General features: G+C 33.5%; 1 protein-coding gene across 1 annotated transcript in view; it reads right to left on the bottom strand.

The window, feature by feature from the left end:
- The window catches only part of LOC122716946 (lachesin), a 69,675-nt gene that overhangs the window by 30,659 nt on the left and 20,133 nt on the right, over window positions 1-18,883 (bottom strand). Inside the window, exon 2 of the mRNA XM_043940503.1 lies at window positions 2,403-2,441. The gene's annotated coding sequence lies outside the window, so the exon portion shown is untranslated. The remainder of the gene's footprint in view (window positions 1-2,402; window positions 2,442-18,883) is intronic.

Here is an 18,883-nt window from a genome sequence, read left to right on the forward strand (position 1 = left end):
CGATTGTTCTACTTTATCCATCAATGACAAAACTGTCGTTTCATTCCGAATAATTTTGATAACTTTTCAACATTCAATTATAATAATATAATATAATAATACCGTTCATTTTATTTTCTTGTATATAAAACAACGAACTGCAAACAACGAATAATTTAAAGTTTACGATTTAAAACGGAAAAAATTTCAAATTTCAAATTTCAAAAAGCAATTTTGCTTGCTTATAAAAAGTAAAGAAAGTACGTTCGTAGCTTTCCATCAATAAGATTCCCCGTTTTAGAACTACATTAAGTGGAAGCATGGGAGAAAGTAGGAAAAAGTTTCCTTCTTTTTCGTAAGCATCGATTCGATTTTCAGAGAATTTACAGGGCGCGATGAACTTTTCATAGATTCGAAATAATTATCGCGTCGCGCCAAGCGCGGCGATTATTCGCCAACTATGCGAATAGAAGGGTCGATCAATGCCTTCCTGGAAGACCATTGTCCGGAGGGATATTCGACGTATATCCTCATCGAGTCCTCGAACGCCTTTAGGCATCCACGATAGTTTTGCAGTTGGACGAACGCCCAAAGCTACGATCAACTTTATATCGCGATATTAAACAACTAGCCATTGTGCGCCAATATCTCCCATACTACGTGTTTTAACGAACGATCGATGCATATTTACCCGTCGAGCTATTTACGTTTTAATTATTTGCGATGCGAAAGCACTTTCTCCTTATGCGCATGCGTGATTATTATCTTGAAATGAATAGCGTTAAGTATTACCATAAGGTGTAATTGTAATTTGTGAATTTTTAATTATATAATAATCTTTCAAATTATCGATTCTCAATATAATTTGGCAACAATGTTTATCGCAAATATTTCGAACGTTCCACGGAACAAAATAATACACTTTGTTTCTCGAGATATTCGGTAATCCCAAAGGAATTTCCGTATGAGAAAGACGTGGAGCGCTTTCAGGAATTTTGGGTTACCTCCCGAAGATCCTTCGGATCCAATGGCTTTCCAGTTGGAATCGAGTTTATAGAAGCCAGCAAAATAATATATTTTACTCATTCGGTAACGTTTCAATATGATTATAAATATTTAAAATTATCAAATATTTCGTATAAATCGTTTTGTTTATAAATATCGGTGATGAAAATTTATTTTAATATGACGAGAAACATTTTTTTCGTTTCTTTTTTTTTTATTTTTTTCGATCAACGTTATACATGATTGAAATTGTTTCAGGTTAAGAATAACTAGTAATCGATGATGAAAATTATTTTCGTTTTTTTTTTTTTTTTTTTTTTGTAACCATCATACACATAGCTGGTTGAAATCAGGTTATAACAGTTATCGATGACGAAAATTTTTTTTTCGGTTACCATTATACGCGACGAAAATTGATTTAGGTTAGGAATTTATCGATGGGCCAACAATTTTTTTCATCGCTTTTGAGCGTCGCGCGCTCGTCCAGAGTTTTAATAAAGATGGTAAAAATTCGTGTTTTCGAAAAGAACGATTTTTTCGAAACGTTTTTATAAGTGTCACGAAAACAATGGAGACCATTTTATCCAAACATTCTCTCTCTCTCTCTCTCTCTCTCTCTCTCGAAAAAAAAAAAAAGATTTTAAAAATAACTTTTATTTTTGATCACATATTATATAAATCACAAATAAAATTTTATTTTATTTTTTTATCATCAAAATATGTGAAATTTCCTATAAGCACAATAATGAAATTTGTGAATTCATTATTACACTTTAGATCAATGATAATGGATAATACATAGGTAATGGATAAAGTTAATGCTTCATGTATCTCGTTGCAATTTTTACAATTTCTGCATTCTGTGTTTATACGATTTAATTTATCATTTAGCGTATACTTGCCGTGAATTAGAACGAGCATTCGCAACTTGTAAGTTAGTAAATTCGCATATATGTAAACTGGATGAGACATTTCATTACACATACATATTATAAATATTCTGAGTTGTACCGTAGACCACATGCACTCGAAATCAAATGCATGGAATAGAATACGAGCTGACCGCAACACGCCACATGGTTTTGTATTCATGCCTCTGGACATTGCATTTTAATCGATTATTTTCACAAATTAACTTGATGCATACCAAAATTACCATCCATATATCACCCTTTTATTTTAACACTGGCCTCTGGGACTTAACATTCGTTTTAATTCAACGATTAATCTTTGGATATATTCAATGAAAAAAACATGACATAAGATTGAAGGTGTAAAAGTGCATGGTCGAGCGAATTGAAATTTTTCTTGGAAAATCTTAAGAGAAGATATTCTGGTTAAGAATATTAAAATGTTAGAAATTTTTAATTAATTTTTAAAATTATAATAATAGATAATTATAATAATAAATCACTTACTTTAGGGACTCGTACATCAAAGAGCTGTTCTTCCACTTCCTGAAATTTCAACATACAATATTTTAATAAATTATACATGTTGTATATTCTACGATGTAAGATAAACGCGTGTATTCAAATTTTATTTATTTTATCGTATCAAATATAAAGTTTAAATAATTTAATTTGAACAACGCGAAGAATCGAATGCAGAATATTAACCGTATAACTTTCTGATACAGCACATACGTTACATATGTTCGCTATAAATAGCCGCGAAGATCAAGTGGTTACATCTACGAGAGCAAAATCATTAAGCATGCTGCATTATATGCTCGTACAATCCTTGTACATCAATAAACATATGTAAGACGAAGAAACTCGAAAATACGCTTGATAATTAACTCTGACTTCATTCTAGATTCTGTTACGGCACATCGTTACGGACGATACAAAATTAAAGATTAATTCTTCGAATCAAAATAAGTTTTTTTAGAAAATTACAGAAAATTAAAAATCGACGAGAATATGGACACAAGGTAAATTCTTCGCGAACAAATGTACAATTTTCGAGATACCATTAAAAAGATCGTTATAAAGCGTTATATATTTTTTGTAGAAATAAATATATCTATTTATCACGCAATTCAGCTTTAAAACTTAGATTAAACCGTATTAAAATTCAAAAAAGTTTGAACCTCTATAACTCGGAAGATAACAATTTCCTGTAGATAAATGAAAGATCGTTGGAAGCGTGGAATCTTACTTATTAAAACGTTTTTTGATTTATCCCGATACGATTTCCGGTTCCGGAAATATCGTCGTGTAAAGAGAAGAGTAATTTTTAATCGTTTACTATCTTTGTCATTGCCGTTGACTCGAAACTCTTGCTCGCATCTCACCGACTTGTTACAGGATGCGAATAAGTAAGGCTGGTCAATGACAAACGCACATAGTTTTTTTCACTATACTTGAAAAATACGCATTTCTAGGGGAAATATGTAGGTTACTAGTTCGCCTATTCATAATCTTCGCACTGTCTTAAGCATTATGGATATCTCGACAACCGATTGAGATATCGGGATAAAATAAAAAAAGGATTTCAACGGTATGGTTTCGTCTATTTTCCGAGTGAGTTTCGATGACACAATTTTCAATTCCTTTTCAAGCTTTTTACAAATGGAAAATGTATAATATCGAAAATTTCACTCGAACGATTGCAAAAATTTATTGTTTTCTTTCTTTTTTTTTTAATTTTACGCGTTAAAATTTACCTTTTAAAAATATAAATTTTCATTACAATTATTTAATTCATTATCTGGTAGATGTATACACGATAACTTTCTGTTCATTTAACACGAATGGTATTGAATAGGAGTAATCGAACCTCTCATCGGGAGTTATAATTCTAGAGTTAATCATGTCATGTTGCCTGATCAAATATTGGTTAAATACGGTGGAAATTATTGATTTTGAACTAATATTTCTACGCTACTGTGATCCATTAGTAATTAATTGTCAAACCAAATAAGTTTATCAGAGCCAATCATTGAAAGTAATAATTAATTTCACGAATTAAACTCGAAGTAAACTCGATTGTTGTATATAATTTTTGTAATCAATATAATATTTCCTGTCCTCCTTTACACAATTTATTACATCTGTTGCAAAAAATAGCTTTCAATATTACAATATTCTAAAAATATTAACAATATATTTTACCATTAAAAGAAAACTTTAGAATAAACTAATAATGGAAAATCGTAAATTAAACTATCTGGAAAAATTTGCAACTAATTACCCAAAAACTTGATATTCCTATAATATATTAATCGAAATATTAATAATTAAAAACAATACATCATCCTTTTTGCAAATTTTATTTTTAATAAAAATTCAATTTTTTCCCAGCGCGACGAATTATTCAATTCGAAGTCGAAAATACGAAAAAAAAAAAGGAAAAAAAGATTCGAAATAATTTTAAATGTGAAACGTGGAAATTGTACTCGGGACGCGGATAAGGAAACGCTATTAGGATATATCGAAATATCGGCGTCATTAATCTAAATCCAGAAAAATTCTCTACGCCCAGGGATTTTTATGTAACCGGTATCTATGGAGCGGCACGGGTATTACCAGCGGATTTTGTCAATGGTGCAACCTTCCCCTATAAATCTCTAGACCATCCACTCGTGCCAGAATGAATCTAGAATATATTCAAACGAAGTTCAGTGGAAAGAGAGCGAGGGTGAATATATCAGCGCACGCGTAACCGTGCTCGTACCTCGAAGAGTGACCAAGAACATCAAGGATTTTGGGTGGAAATGAATTTAACGAACTCGATGGAAATTAAGTGGTCGGCTAAAAAGATAAACGAGCGGAAACTTTGCGAGGTATTAAATGGACTAGCGTGCGTGTAAAACGTTTCACGTGCAATATGTCATAAATGAATATGCATAATGGTAGGAACGAATCCCAAAACCCCTTTTCATCGTTTTTCATTTATCGTACGTACGTTAAAACTTGTAGATTTTTACACGACCGTATCTCCATTTTATTAATAAAAATAATTCTTAACCTCTTCGTTCGGATCGATCTGTTTTCAATCTGTCTTTTGTTGCTTTTAACCCATATATATCAAGAATGTATCAAGGCGATATGTATCAAGGAAAAGAAACTAAAAAAAAAAAAAAAATATTTGATCAGAAAATAGAAAGGATCAGTTCCTTCTTATTTTTTCAACGCTTTTGAATAATAACAACAACAATAATAATAATATCAAAATACAATAAACAGTTAAACAGAACAATCTCGTAATAGATGCAATGTTTTAAGAACACCGTGTGTGGAGTTGGTCCGATAGGACGCATAAGTTATAGTGCAATCCTCGACGTCCCCCCTCCACCACTATCCATAATTACGCTCTCAACACGGTGACTGCGTTCCTAGCGCTCGAGAGATCGTCGCGCCTATTGTGAGAGTGAAAAGCAAACTACCGCACCACCGCACGATGTCTTATCGCTTCATTATCGAATTCGAATCTGATCTAAATCTATTCGGGCGATTGTGAAAAATTATTGGGAATATTTGTGAATATTTTTAAGCGCACTAGGGTAAGGATAATAAGAAATGGAACGTTGGATGGGATATTAATTGTACAAAGGTGGTAAATAAAAATAGCGTAGATCGATAAAGATCGTTGGTACAAGGAACGAATGAAATCCTGAATCCATAATCTGTAACGCGATCCATTGTTTGGTTAAGCTCTTGAAAATTTTCTCCCGTGTATGCATATGCGATAACACGTAACGAATTTGCATGTTTCATCAATGAATCGAATTTTCATACCACTCGATTGAAGAAGAATCTGCTCGCTCGACGGAACTTGTCTAAGATTTACACGTTTCTTCGAATATTTTTCATTTATATTTCGCGAATAAAAAGATTCAAGATCTGTACGAATAAACTAAATAGTGACTTTTGTCAAAAAAAAAAAAAAAAAAAAAGAAATGTAACCGACGCTCGGAATATACGAATATGTATGAAAATGAATATTTACAAAACTAAATCGGATTTACTACGTTTGAAATCCTCCAAGGAAAGAGATTAGTATTTCAGCCAATTATTCAAACCATTCAAAATAATGACTTGAAAGAGCAATGGGTAACAGATGCTCTCGAATCGAAAGCCATACTTAAATCAACTCGTGTTTCATCTAACCATTAAAGAAGCTCCGCCCTTTAGGCGAAAATCGAATTGGAAGATGATCAACGCGTTCGCATATTCGACGATTTTTTAGGGGATCGGTTCCAGAGAACGAAAAATAATCCAATTTCTTTGCAGTATTATATCGAAATAATACATATGATATTTGCACTGGAATAATAACGTTCAACGTTTTATTATCCGATTATAGATAAATTTGACTCAAAGGTATTGGTGGAAAGAAGGAAGGAACGCGGATCTGATTGGTTAATTTGGAAGGAAACGCCTATTTTCACATGTATTGTTTCTACCATGGTATTTGTCACATATACTGATCCAAACGACGATCATTATCTGAACCTCCATGCATTAGCGTAGCCATAGAATCCAGAGAATTCTAACCTATCGATATAAAAATTTTTTTATTTTTCATAATATACGTAGACTTTGTAATGATAATTTATAAATGTAGTTTTGTATTCGAGTAGTTAAGATAATAATTGTACGTATATACGAATAAACTAGATATATTATAGATATATTAATATTATATCGAAATAATTAATAGTTTTGAAAATATTTCAATTTCTTCCAAAAGATGATTATCCTAATATAACTTCATAAATGAAAATAATTTTTACGATTTTAAATATTCAAATTATAATTGTTCTACTACTGTAAGTAGTATATAAAGTATCAGGTATCAAGAATTGTCAACAAAACATCTTGAAATGGGGATCCTAGCGAAGTACCTCTCTTGCCCTTGTGCCGTGTCCTCCGAGACTTCTTTCCAGTAGTAAACAGAAGATAAATTTGAGTTGTGATCTGGATTTCGAACAAGTTGAAGTTAATCGTTAATTACTGTGCATTTTTCTAAACTTAGTTTCTACGAATTTAAATTATACAAAAAAACGTCTATTTCTTCGAATATTTTTCTATCGAAAAGAAACGAGTTATTAGGGAATAAAAATGATGATATTTCATTAACTCGCCGCATAGAACAAAGCGAAACTCTTTATAAGAATTTCGCGCATCCAGATGAAAGGAGAATGGGGCTCTTGGCGAAAGCGAAGTTCGAGATTGGGAATACGAGAGTTCGCGGCAACAACAAGTTCAAAGTATAACAACTCGGATCAGATACGGGCTAGTTATATGACATTCGCTCGGAAATAAAGTCAAACGACTGTCAACAATTGCCAAATTATTCAAAACTTTACTCGTTCATTCGAAGAGAGTGATCTAATTAATTCAATAATTACTGTGAAATTTATTTAAAAAAAAATGGAGAATTTGAAGGAACTAAATGTGTTAAAAATTGTAAAGAATTTTTATAAATTAAATAAATAAAAATTTTTATAATATTAACGATAAGATTATAATAGCTAATGGAAATAATAATGTTTGATTGATAATTTGATTTTGAAATAATTTTAAATTCATTATATATAATTTAATTATATATATAATAATAATTTAAAAATAAATAAGATTCGTGATTAATTAAAATGTTCTTAGTAAAATAATAATTGGAAGGAATAAAAATAATTAAATTAATAATAAATAATTATCAAACAATGGATAAAATATTTCAAATAAATTTAAGTATATTTATAACTATATTTAAAATTTCATTTTTTTGATTTTTTTTTAAATTGAATATTAAATTCATTCGAGAAATGAATCGTAAAATTAATCGTAATTAAAAGGGATCGATTCATTTCGATTTAGCGGTGAAAAAATATTCTAATTTTCTTAAAACTTCACGTACTTATATTAAGTAATTACGTAATTAACGGCATTTGATAATATTCGTATTTTATACGATCGAGATAAAAGTGGAAGAGAACGAATGTCCGTTTCGCAATGCCTCGTTACATATCGTTACTCGTTCAAAAGCAGTTTCACAGATGGGCACGTCATTACGAAACATTCGGCAACATTGTATTCACAGGTTTCGCTCGCGCGTATCACGCATAGACCGCGAAACGGGTGTATCGGTTGCACCCAAGAAATGGACGATATTGCATTCCTTCACAAGGATATTACATTCCTTTTCCTTTCCTTTCTAAATTTCCTGAAAATTTTTCCACCATCAACTTTCCTTGGATCCTATCTAACCAATAAAACGGATAAATCACAAATTACTTATTCGTTACGAGAATTTCGAAAGAAATAAGAAATAGCAAATGGGACTGCTGCTCTTTATCGATACCAAGCGCGAATTTACTTTGTCAATCTCGTTCGAAGATTTTCCGCTTCGTGCAAAGCCATTGCCGCTACTTTGGAGGAGGGGGAGGTAATGCCGTAGCTTTCCCCAATTGTTATTGCAATCGTCCAAGTTTTCAGAATCGCAATGGCCTTGGCGCAACCTCTTTCGAGACAGCGGCCGCGCTACTTTCTAACCCACTAATAGTACTTTTCGAGAAACTGCGATCAATGGAACGGTCATACTGCGAACCTATGGAACTGTTTTCTTCCGAAACTATATTCCTCGCTCAAGGAAATAATTTTCTATAATTCTAATTCTATCCAGTTACTCTTCCAGTTTCCGAAAGTTTGGCAAATCTATAACAGGATAACTCGTATCGATTCGATAAAAATCGAATTGTGAAAAAATATGGGGCGAATTTTTTAATGCAGCCCGAAAATCTCTCTCTCTCTCTCTCTCTTTTTCTCGAAGAAAGATTCGTTATTCGCAATTTTGAAATATAAACGATAACAACGAAATCGAAGCAAGACAAAGGTAAAGGTCTAAATGAAACAAGAAGATATAGCATGGACCATTAATGGCGCTTTTCAGAGGATAGGGTTCTCGTAATGGGGCTTTCGAANCGAAGAAAGATTCGTTATTCGCAATTTTGGAATATAAACGATAACAACGAAATCGAAGAAAGACAAAGGTAAAGGTCTAAATGAAACAAGAAGATATAGCATGGACCATTAATGGCGCTTTTCAGAGGATAGGGTTCTCGTAATGGGGCTTTCGAAAATGCTTTCACGGTAAACCCATGAAACACTGTTTCGCTATTCGTCCATTAAGTTCATCGTATTTGAAGCGCGTGTACATATATACGTTTTCTTCGCTCGCGATTTTCTCGAATTTTCCTCGAAAATTTCCTCGTTCGAGAAAACGATGCGTACGTAATTCTCGTTCCGTCTCTCTCTCTCTCTCTCTCTCTCTCTCTCTCTCTCTCTCTCTTGTTCTTATTAGGAAATAGGTTGTAAAATGATTCAATTAAAATAAGAAACAGTAGAGAATATATTTAAAATAAAGGAAACAGGAATAAGATATGTTATATAGATGTGGATCGTGTCGATGCCTTTGTTCTACTACATCGAGCTCGCTACATCGAGCTACGACGGGAAAGGAAACAATTCACACGTAAATATACAAAGACGCGAGTCACACTTTTACATATAACTTCGTACAATACATATAATATAAACATATAATATAACCTCGACAGTTCTCTAATAGGATACGCGTGTGTAAAAGTGAAAATGAGAAATATAAAAATATATGTATATAAAATTATATGTAAATTATAATAATGGCGCGAATTTTTTTTTCTTTTTGAAAAAATATGGAGGTAATATATACACGCGCGATAGGATTTCTATAGCGACGCGATTAGCGGCAAAATACAGTTTAGAACTCGAATCCGATTCCAATATTCCGGATTTGGTCGATTAAATCTCGTTGATGACACGCGTTTGAATTTTCATACGATCCCAAATCGTCATACGAATTAATCGTATTACACGGGTCAATCGCGCATGGCTATTTTCATAGTCACTGAATCAACGTATCCCCAAACATGCTTGATGTATTGTGATGTATCGTAGACAGACGCTTTATGTAGCCGAAACCGTTGCGACCGATCGTGCAAATTAATTGGAATCGATTCCCATGAGATAATCGATACGAGTTGATAAGTTTGCAAGAACGATCCGATAATTATTATTATTAATATCTGAATAGATAAAACGCAATTATGTAGATTCAATGTTAATTTATACAACTTGGATTTCTCAACTCGCCTACGAATCACAATAAAACGTGAGACCAATTAGGATAACTTTTCAACGTAGGCCAAAATATCCAAATATCGTCGTCCACACTTTTATCAATGTTTGTGATTGATCATTGATGGGCATAATGATAGCAAAATTATTTATTTGTAATTATTATTTATTACGTCGAAACGTTGGACCAAAATATTCGTCTATATTCGTTTACGAATCACAGTGAAACGATAACAGAGTTATATTTACTTATAATGCTTATAATTATTACATGGGGATCAACGTAGGCCAAAATATCCTTTTATGAATATGATTGATGATTGATGAGATCGACAGTAGAATTATATTTACTTGAAATTTATCCTTCTCGTTAAAAAATAAGAGAAATAGCATAGCGACCAAGATTGTCTCAACATGTATCCAGTAGTTGAATATCTAAATATTTGAGATGAAATTTATCGATTTATTTATTATATGAATTTCGATGCGAAAGAAAATTAGCGGAATTTAGAACGGCGGCAAAAATGTCGGATATCGCATACGCATAGCTTATCGTTGACAGATTATATCGGCATCTGGTAGGACACGAAGTACACAACGTGTAGCACACGTGTCGAGGTTATAATATCGAAATTGATATCGAGGTGGTGACTACGAGAACCGAATTAACCATAATGTTTGTTTGCTCGCAGAAAAGAAAATCGGTGTCATTTTTTTCCAAGTTTTATAAGAGAAAAAAGCTTCAATTTCCCCTTTAACTATCCCGTTGTTCGCAAATTTATAATATAATAAATCAACCTGTCTGTTATAAAGTACGAGAAAGTGGTAAATGTCGGTAATAAAATGGCAATTTTCACGAAACGATCCATATTCGGTTGCATTACGTGTAATTAGCTATATCGAGCGTGGATTAAAGCGACGCCTACTATTTTGACAGTTAATTAATTGCGCTAGAGAGGGCCTGATACACCATGGATTAATACACCCCGGTTGGTCAGCGAATTTCGTAAAACCTAGTTTTCGTTAAATGAACGCTTCAAGAGGAATTATAAAACTACGAAAAAGAAATGTTTTTTTTTGACATCGTTTGGATTTAAAATAGATAGACTCTTTCCGAGGAAAATAATTAATAGAAAAAAAAAAAGAAAAGAAAAAAAAAGAACGCTTAATGCGATTTAAAACGCGTAAGAAACGAACTATAGCGAAAACGGAGAGAGAGGCAACAGGAGTAATAGCAGTAGTCCGCATCGGAGATGGCTCGACGGTCCATTAAAGTTGCAGCCTTTTTATATCGAGTCTGACCCCTCTCTGTGGAACGGGGCTTCTCCCTTTTCTCCGCTAACTTTCAAATGGTTCGCGATCGTCGTGTCAAACGGCGGCGAATGGGCGAACGCGGTAGAATAAATGAGGAGGGGGGAGAGAGAGAAAGAGAGAAAGGAGGAAGGAAAGAGAACGATAGCTACGTGAATGGAGGAGGGGAGAAACAGCGATACTACCGATGGTAGACGCAGAGGGCAGCATAGTAGGGAAACTAGGAAACTTAAAAAGATGGCAAAGCTATTCCCATCAAAGAGATTCTCGGTACAAAGACGCAGCCTCTGTTATGCGAACTGCTACTCTAGTAAGCCGAGAAACGCGGTCAGTTAAACGCTCATTTTCAATCGTTTCACGATACTATACACGATCCAATGTATTTCTCGATCTATTTTTTTCTAGATATTTTGAAACGAATCAACAGGTTTGTTCGTCGCCTGCGCAATTCGAAAAGAAGCAAGTAGCATCGCTCTTTCGAATAATTGGAATTTCGAAGTTTGGTGTCGTGCGAAAATTCGAATAGAGGGGGGAATGGACACGACGGTGATAAATTCTTGCGTTGTCAGATAGTGAACTGGCGTGAATGGTTGGTATGGATGACCGAGTGGAAACGAGAAGGATGACAAAGGAAAGCGGAAAATCAAGTAGTCGGAAAGCAACGAGAGAGAGAGAGAGAGAGAGAGAGAGAGAGAGAGAGAAAGAGGGGACTGGATCGAATCGAGGGGGCATATTCCAACCATATATATGTGTGTATATATATATATATATATATATTATATGTGTTCGTGGAAGGAAGAGAAGAGAGAGATCGAGGGATAACGGTTGTGCACGCGTGTACACAAGGATGTCGAGGGTTAGTCGAATATATGCATATTCAGAACTTGTTATGTAGGTGGCGGTGATATGGGTACACAGGGTGGAGAGAGAGTGTACTACGTGGTGGACCACGCCGGAGATACTGGGGGATAGTCGGTGACGGACTGCCGGACATCCGACCTGTTACCCCCTCGAGCGTCCACCACCACTACCCCACCGCCATCACCACCACCACCACCACCACTTTCTCTCTCTCGCTCTCTCTTCATCTCCGATACCTGATTCCTGCCTCCAGTAACCGCTCCAGTTGATCGGTCAATCGAATCGTTGCGATCTATCTGATCGGACGATCCCCGTTATACCCTTCGTTTCGGTTACGTCGATATTTCCATTGCTCGGGATGATACCACGTAATTTAATAATTGATAACTAATAATTAATAATAAATTTCTCTTGTCTAGAAAATTTTGAAAAATTAAGACACTAAACAAAGGATGGGAATGGTGATTTCAATGATCATCGTTCTGCGCTTGATCACAAACACTCGGTGATATCGATTTGTTAAAAATAATGGATTCTGTGCATGGTATAACTGTATAGATACTAATTCCAGAAATTTTTTTTAAATAGAAATTTGTGGAAAATCAGAACACTAATGAATTTTTATTCGAGGGGAAGGATTTTTAAAGAAATTTACAGATTTTCGATTGCGCGTAAAAAATAATGAATCTCGAACATAATATTTTCTCGTTAATTCTTGTTCCACCCACCCACCTAGGGAAAAACGAATGAAATACCGTTTTAGCGGTCGAGTAACTTTAACCGAGATAGTTGCCAGTCAATCGAGCCAAGTCCCTTGCCAACTTAATTACCGAACTCCCTATTTTAAAATATGCAGCTAAACGGGTGAAAAAGTTTCGAACGTGGAAACTTCTATTGCTTAATCAGGGCTCGGGGGAGGAAAATAACGTCAGGATTATTGAAACAAAAAATTTTAAGAGAGTCTGCTCCTTTAAAAATTATATACTTTTTATAACTAATTGTGGAAAAATTAAAAGAAATATGAGATTTTTTATATTTTATATATTTATTTTTTACGTAAGTAAAAATTTAATTTTAATTCAAATTTTCGAAACTTAATTTTTTTTAAATTAATTTACACATTTTTTGTTTTTTTTCTTTTTTTAACAAAGATATTTAATTTACATCGATGATTGGGCAAGAAAGGAAAAAAGAAAATCGTAACTGTCTCAGATTTGAGCGAATCGTGAAACGTATACATCGGTATTCCCATATATCTTCCATGGTAAGCTCGAGGCAATGATCAGGAACCGAGCTACGTGCTTGACATCTTCAACGCTTTCCCGAAACTCGAAGGATTTCACTTCTGCTCTGAATAAGCTCTGAAACGTTCTCCCGCTCCATTCACTCGCCTCCTTTTTCTCTCCACACACACACACACACACACACACACACACACACACCGCTATGTCCTGTTTTCCCCTACGCGTGGACTTTATTTCGAGTTTTATAAAGAAAAAACGCCGCGCAATACGATTAGAAACGAATCTGATCGATACGTTTCCATTTTTTTTATCTCGAAAAAAGAATCGTTAAAAATTCGAATACAAGGGGGAACGAAAATTGAAATTTGATTAAATACACGTTGTTGCTGTTTTTTTCCCCAAAAAATATCCTGAATAAAATGTGTCGAGAATTACGAATACGAATATTTAAAGGATTACTATTTCTCTACGTTTAGATATTATTCGAGCTCGATAAAGTCCTTTTTTTTTTTGGCAACAAGTTGTTTATTTCGTTTAATCTTCGAATTTTTCATATTTATTTTTTTTCATCAACTGAATCGATTTTGAATCGATATACTCGAATGAACGATAACCGATGAAATTTTCGTGTATTAAAAACGAAAGAATTTATCGCGCGCGATAAAATGCGTAATTAAAATACAATAGGAGTACCATCATCAGGATAGGAAGTTACTACTACCATTTCATTTTTCGCGAGGCGAAGAAGGATGTGCAAACGGAATGTTGAAAATTCCACTTAAATCGTTTAACCGTTTATTAACTTTCAAAAATATGTATTCGAGTGTATCTATAATAAAATGTTTTATCGTTTGGCTTTCGTTTATCACTTCGTATCTCGATTTCCTTCGAAACGTTGAAAATTTGAAGGAGGAACAAAATTGTAAAATATTTACAATATTATCTTTCCTTTCCATCGTTTTTATCATAAAAATTTTTATTTTTATTTTATCCTCTTTTCTATATTTGTAAATAATTTCTGCATCCTTCACGAATTCTCGCTAATAATGTAATAGAAGTAAAAGAGGAGAGTGGAAAAAAAAGTATAAAAACGTTTGAATACAAGTAGTAGCGCAAGTAGAAGCAACAAGTTTGTAAGAAAATCTATTAAACGAAGTGAACATTCGACTCAATTTTTCTCGATACAAAGTTGCACTCGAATAAATTTTTTCTTTTTTTACAGATTGTTCGATACCAATCGAAATTAATCCTGTTATTTCATTGTTATTTTGTATATATGAGCGAAATACGCAATATTTCACAAGAATCTTAAAAAAAAAATTAAAAGAAGCTTGTTAGTATTAAAAAAAAAAAAAAAAAAGAAAGAAAGTCTAATTTCGGAATACAACGACTCAATCGATAAAATTAGAAGCACGTGGTCGAATTAAATTTTCTTTCGGTTTTATTCGTTTGTCTTTAACGTTGAAAATTTCATTGGAACAGAGGAAAAATTCATGTTACAAAAGTGCGACAAAAACGCTACACAGATTCCAACATACCTCGTTAAACTTTCAGTAGCGAGTGAACCTGATAACCGGGTGCAGAGATGCCAGGAATTCCATTATAAAAAACGCCTAGGACGTGCACGTTTGAATGTACTTCGATTCACTACGTTTTTCCCCCATGTTCTCTTCACACGCTCCTTTCAAAGAACATTTTCCATATGATTTTCTTCCCAGGAGGAATATATATATCCATATATATCATATATATATATATATAAGTTTACACAATCATGCTCACTCTTAATCGCAAAGATAAACAACGAGTTTTTAAGAAAGATCGTTTCGATTAAGTTCTCTTTAACTAGATCATCTTTTATCGACCGAGACGAGTCGAATATTATTCCTCCGGTGATATCCTTTAATCGTTTTATGAAAGAGAAAACAAGATTAAAACGTAGAACGAAGAAAGCGTTGAAAAAAAAAAGAAAGAAAAAGGATCCGTAATGAAATTTCAAATTCTAGATACATTCGAAGGTTTTAGTGTGTGCAATTGCAACGATGCAAGTATAAAAGCGATTCGTGGCATTAATTTTAACGAAACGCAACGAATCGTACGCGAGGGGCCGAATACCTTCAATCTTGCGAACGATGTACGATTCGATGCTTTATTGGTTAACTTTATTCATTGAAACGTTAGCAGCGAAGCGGAACGCGCTAGCATGGTGCAATCAATGCCTCAGTCGTGGTTGCATAGTTTGCGGATCTCAATTTCCGTATCAGTTTAGTTCCCTATTTATACTAGCATGTAAGCTGTGCGTACGCTTTTAAAACGAAACGTTTCGGTTTTCTATGCGCGTTGCAACTATTCACTACTGGAAAGAAATCTCGTGGAAGGAATGCGGGTTTGATTGGTTAATGTGAGAGAAACTGCCTATTTTCACACGTATTTTTGTTTCTAATATGGTATTTGTCACATATAATTAGATTGTGACAGAGAGGGACAATATAACGATGATCAGGATCTAAACCTCGATGCATTAGCATAGCAATAGAATTCACAATATTGTAATGTATTGATATGATATAAAATTTCTTTTATTTTTCATAATATGTATAAGCTAATTATGATTTGAAACGATAATTTAATTTATATATGTAATTTCATATTAAAATAAGTTTTTAAGATAATAATTGTATGTATAAGATATGAATAAGCTAGACATATTACTATAGATATATTAATATTAATATATTATTATTATTGAAATAATTTTTAAATATTTTATATTATATTCAGCTTTTTCAATATTACAGTTCTTCCATACTATGTAATGTGTAGTGTCAGGATTGTCAACAAAGCGTTTTGAAGTGGGGATAAACGATCCTAGCGAAGAACTCCTTTTGCCCTTGTGCCAGTCCGTGAGACTTTTTTTTAGCAGTGAACACGTTCGTCGACGAAAAATTAGACGGACTTTGCTTCTCTTTCTTTCTTTCTTTCTCCAACGGATATTCGTACAAGCAAACTTATACGAATATCAATATTTTTATTCACAACTCGAGAAATTCTCTCAAGTTGATATTTTTCCCGAAGCTTGAGAGCAAACATAATGAAAGTGTAATGTAAAAATGTAAAGCAACGATTCAATCCATGATTTTTATATTTGTTTTGAAATATTGTTAATAATAAGGAAATCGCAAGTTATTTGAATTCTACGCAAAGAGAGAGTGAGAATTGATGGAACGAATATAGAATGAATGTATCGGTACATCGTTAAATTGTTCGCTTAAAAAAAAACGAAACGATGGGCTTTCGTGTTCAATTAACTCTCGGATAACAACATTGCACAGGAATTTTCCTTTTACAAGCGAATGCGTTATTCGCAAAATATAACGAAGCGATTCCAAGTTACTTTGTTATTAAATTTAAACATTGAACGTGAAATTTATATAAAATATACGAATATCGATACGAAGCGGACGATTCTATTTCAAAATCGTAGTCGATACATAGTCATTTTTGGAAATCGACAAAATTATAAGTATTCGAAATCACGAAAAAGAATGGGTGGTGAAATATGGACGGAGAAAAAAAAAAAAGAAGGGAAGCGTATTTTCGAGTAATAACGGACAGATAAAATTGAAAGCGTAACGTCGATTTGATATGCGAAACAAATGTGATAACAAACGCGCGCGCTACGATGTATATAGAAATTCTATAGCAACACGTTCGAGCGTGATGCAACAAAATTGTTTGAAAATTCGATTTTCTATCCGCGTCGAGAGTGCGTAACAATTACAGCCACCACGAAAAAGTATTCGAGAGTAACTTGAAACGTAACTTTATATAAAGTTATTAATCGATTGTAAACGAAAATAAATTTTTCGATATTTTTCCTTCTGACCGATTTTTTTTTTTTTTTGTACAAATTTAATAAAGTTCGATTTATTCTGCCAATATTCCTAACTAGTAAATAGCGTCGTAATATATATTTCTTATTTTTAATTTTAACTTTTCTCTTTTAATTTTTCACTTTTGTCACTTTTGTAGAGAACAAAGTGAGAAAAAGTTAAAATTAAAAAACACATTTTTTGACTTATGCTTTATCCAATAATTTATTCCCCCTCCCGTTATGTATATATTTTGAACAAAATTATAAACGATTTGAATTCCTTCTCTAAAATAATACAAAAAAAATATATATATATTAAAAAATTATCAACTTTCTATATTGGTTGAAATATTCGTAAAATCAATTTTTTGTAAAAGACTCGCTTTAAACGCGAAATGCAACGTAAACATACGCTCTTCAGAACACGTTCGTTTCATTTAATATAGTTTCACTTTGGCAGCCATTTGCACTCTCTCTCTGTCTCTCTCTCTCTCTCTCTCTCTCTCTCTCTCTCTCTCTCTCTCTAAGCAAAATAATTTTCAAGTTGCATTGCCGCCTAAATTGATTTTCTCCCGTCTCGTATATCTTTTATCGAATTAGCGGATCGTGTAAGACGAGAAAGCGGAATCAGAGGTCCTTTCTTTACCGTTTTAAACGGTATTTCCCAAATTTTCTCTCGTCTTTCGTCCACATTCGGGATTGTATAAAAACAACGAATTAACGATAATGAAATCCATGATTGGAAAAGTAAAGATCGAGGAAATTATAGATGAGAATGTGTTTTCCAATGGTTAATAACATCCTTTCAAACCTCTTTATACAGCGACTAAAACTATCTTTACTTTCAATCAATTTCACGTGTACCCATAGTAGCCTCGGGGGACGGCTCGTTATTGCAGGTGAGTAAACTTCCATTTCAGGTGTATGAGCTCCTCGGCAAATATCCCCTTTACACGCAGCCATTCTTCCTCGTTTACATTTATCCCATAGGTAATTTAATATCACTGATCGTTTCGTGAAATCGACATAAAAGTAACATAAAATCGAACCTCTTTAATTCGAAAATGAAATTTTTTTCCATATAGGATTCGATATTATATCTTCGAATATTCCATCATCTATCCTAACCTAACTTATCTTAACCTAATCTAACTTAATCGAAAAATCAAAGTTTCCGCGCGAAAACATATGGCGCGTTATTGGATTGACCTTTTCGCGGCAAAACGAAACCGATTCTCTCTCTTTCTCTCTCTTTCTCTCTTCGTTCGTTCTCGTAAAGGGAGAAAAAGAAAGGAAGATTATTGGAAAAGGAAAAAAGCGAGGGAGACGAGAGCGCGAACTCTGTGAAATTTGGCGATCTATGAGCCGCAAAATGAAGTCTTGGGTTAGGGTGAAGGACGAGATAGATTGAAGAGGCAGAGGCAAATGAGAGCGGGTTGAGGATAAACGGCGGTGAGGAAAGTTTTAAATTGTGCCGGTGA

Source organism: Apis laboriosa, unplaced genomic scaffold (assembly GCF_014066325.1).
Source record: "Apis laboriosa isolate Shangri-la unplaced genomic scaffold, ASM1406632v1 scaffold4_cov146, whole genome shotgun sequence".
Taxonomy (NCBI): domain Eukaryota; kingdom Metazoa; phylum Arthropoda; class Insecta; order Hymenoptera; family Apidae; genus Apis; species Apis laboriosa.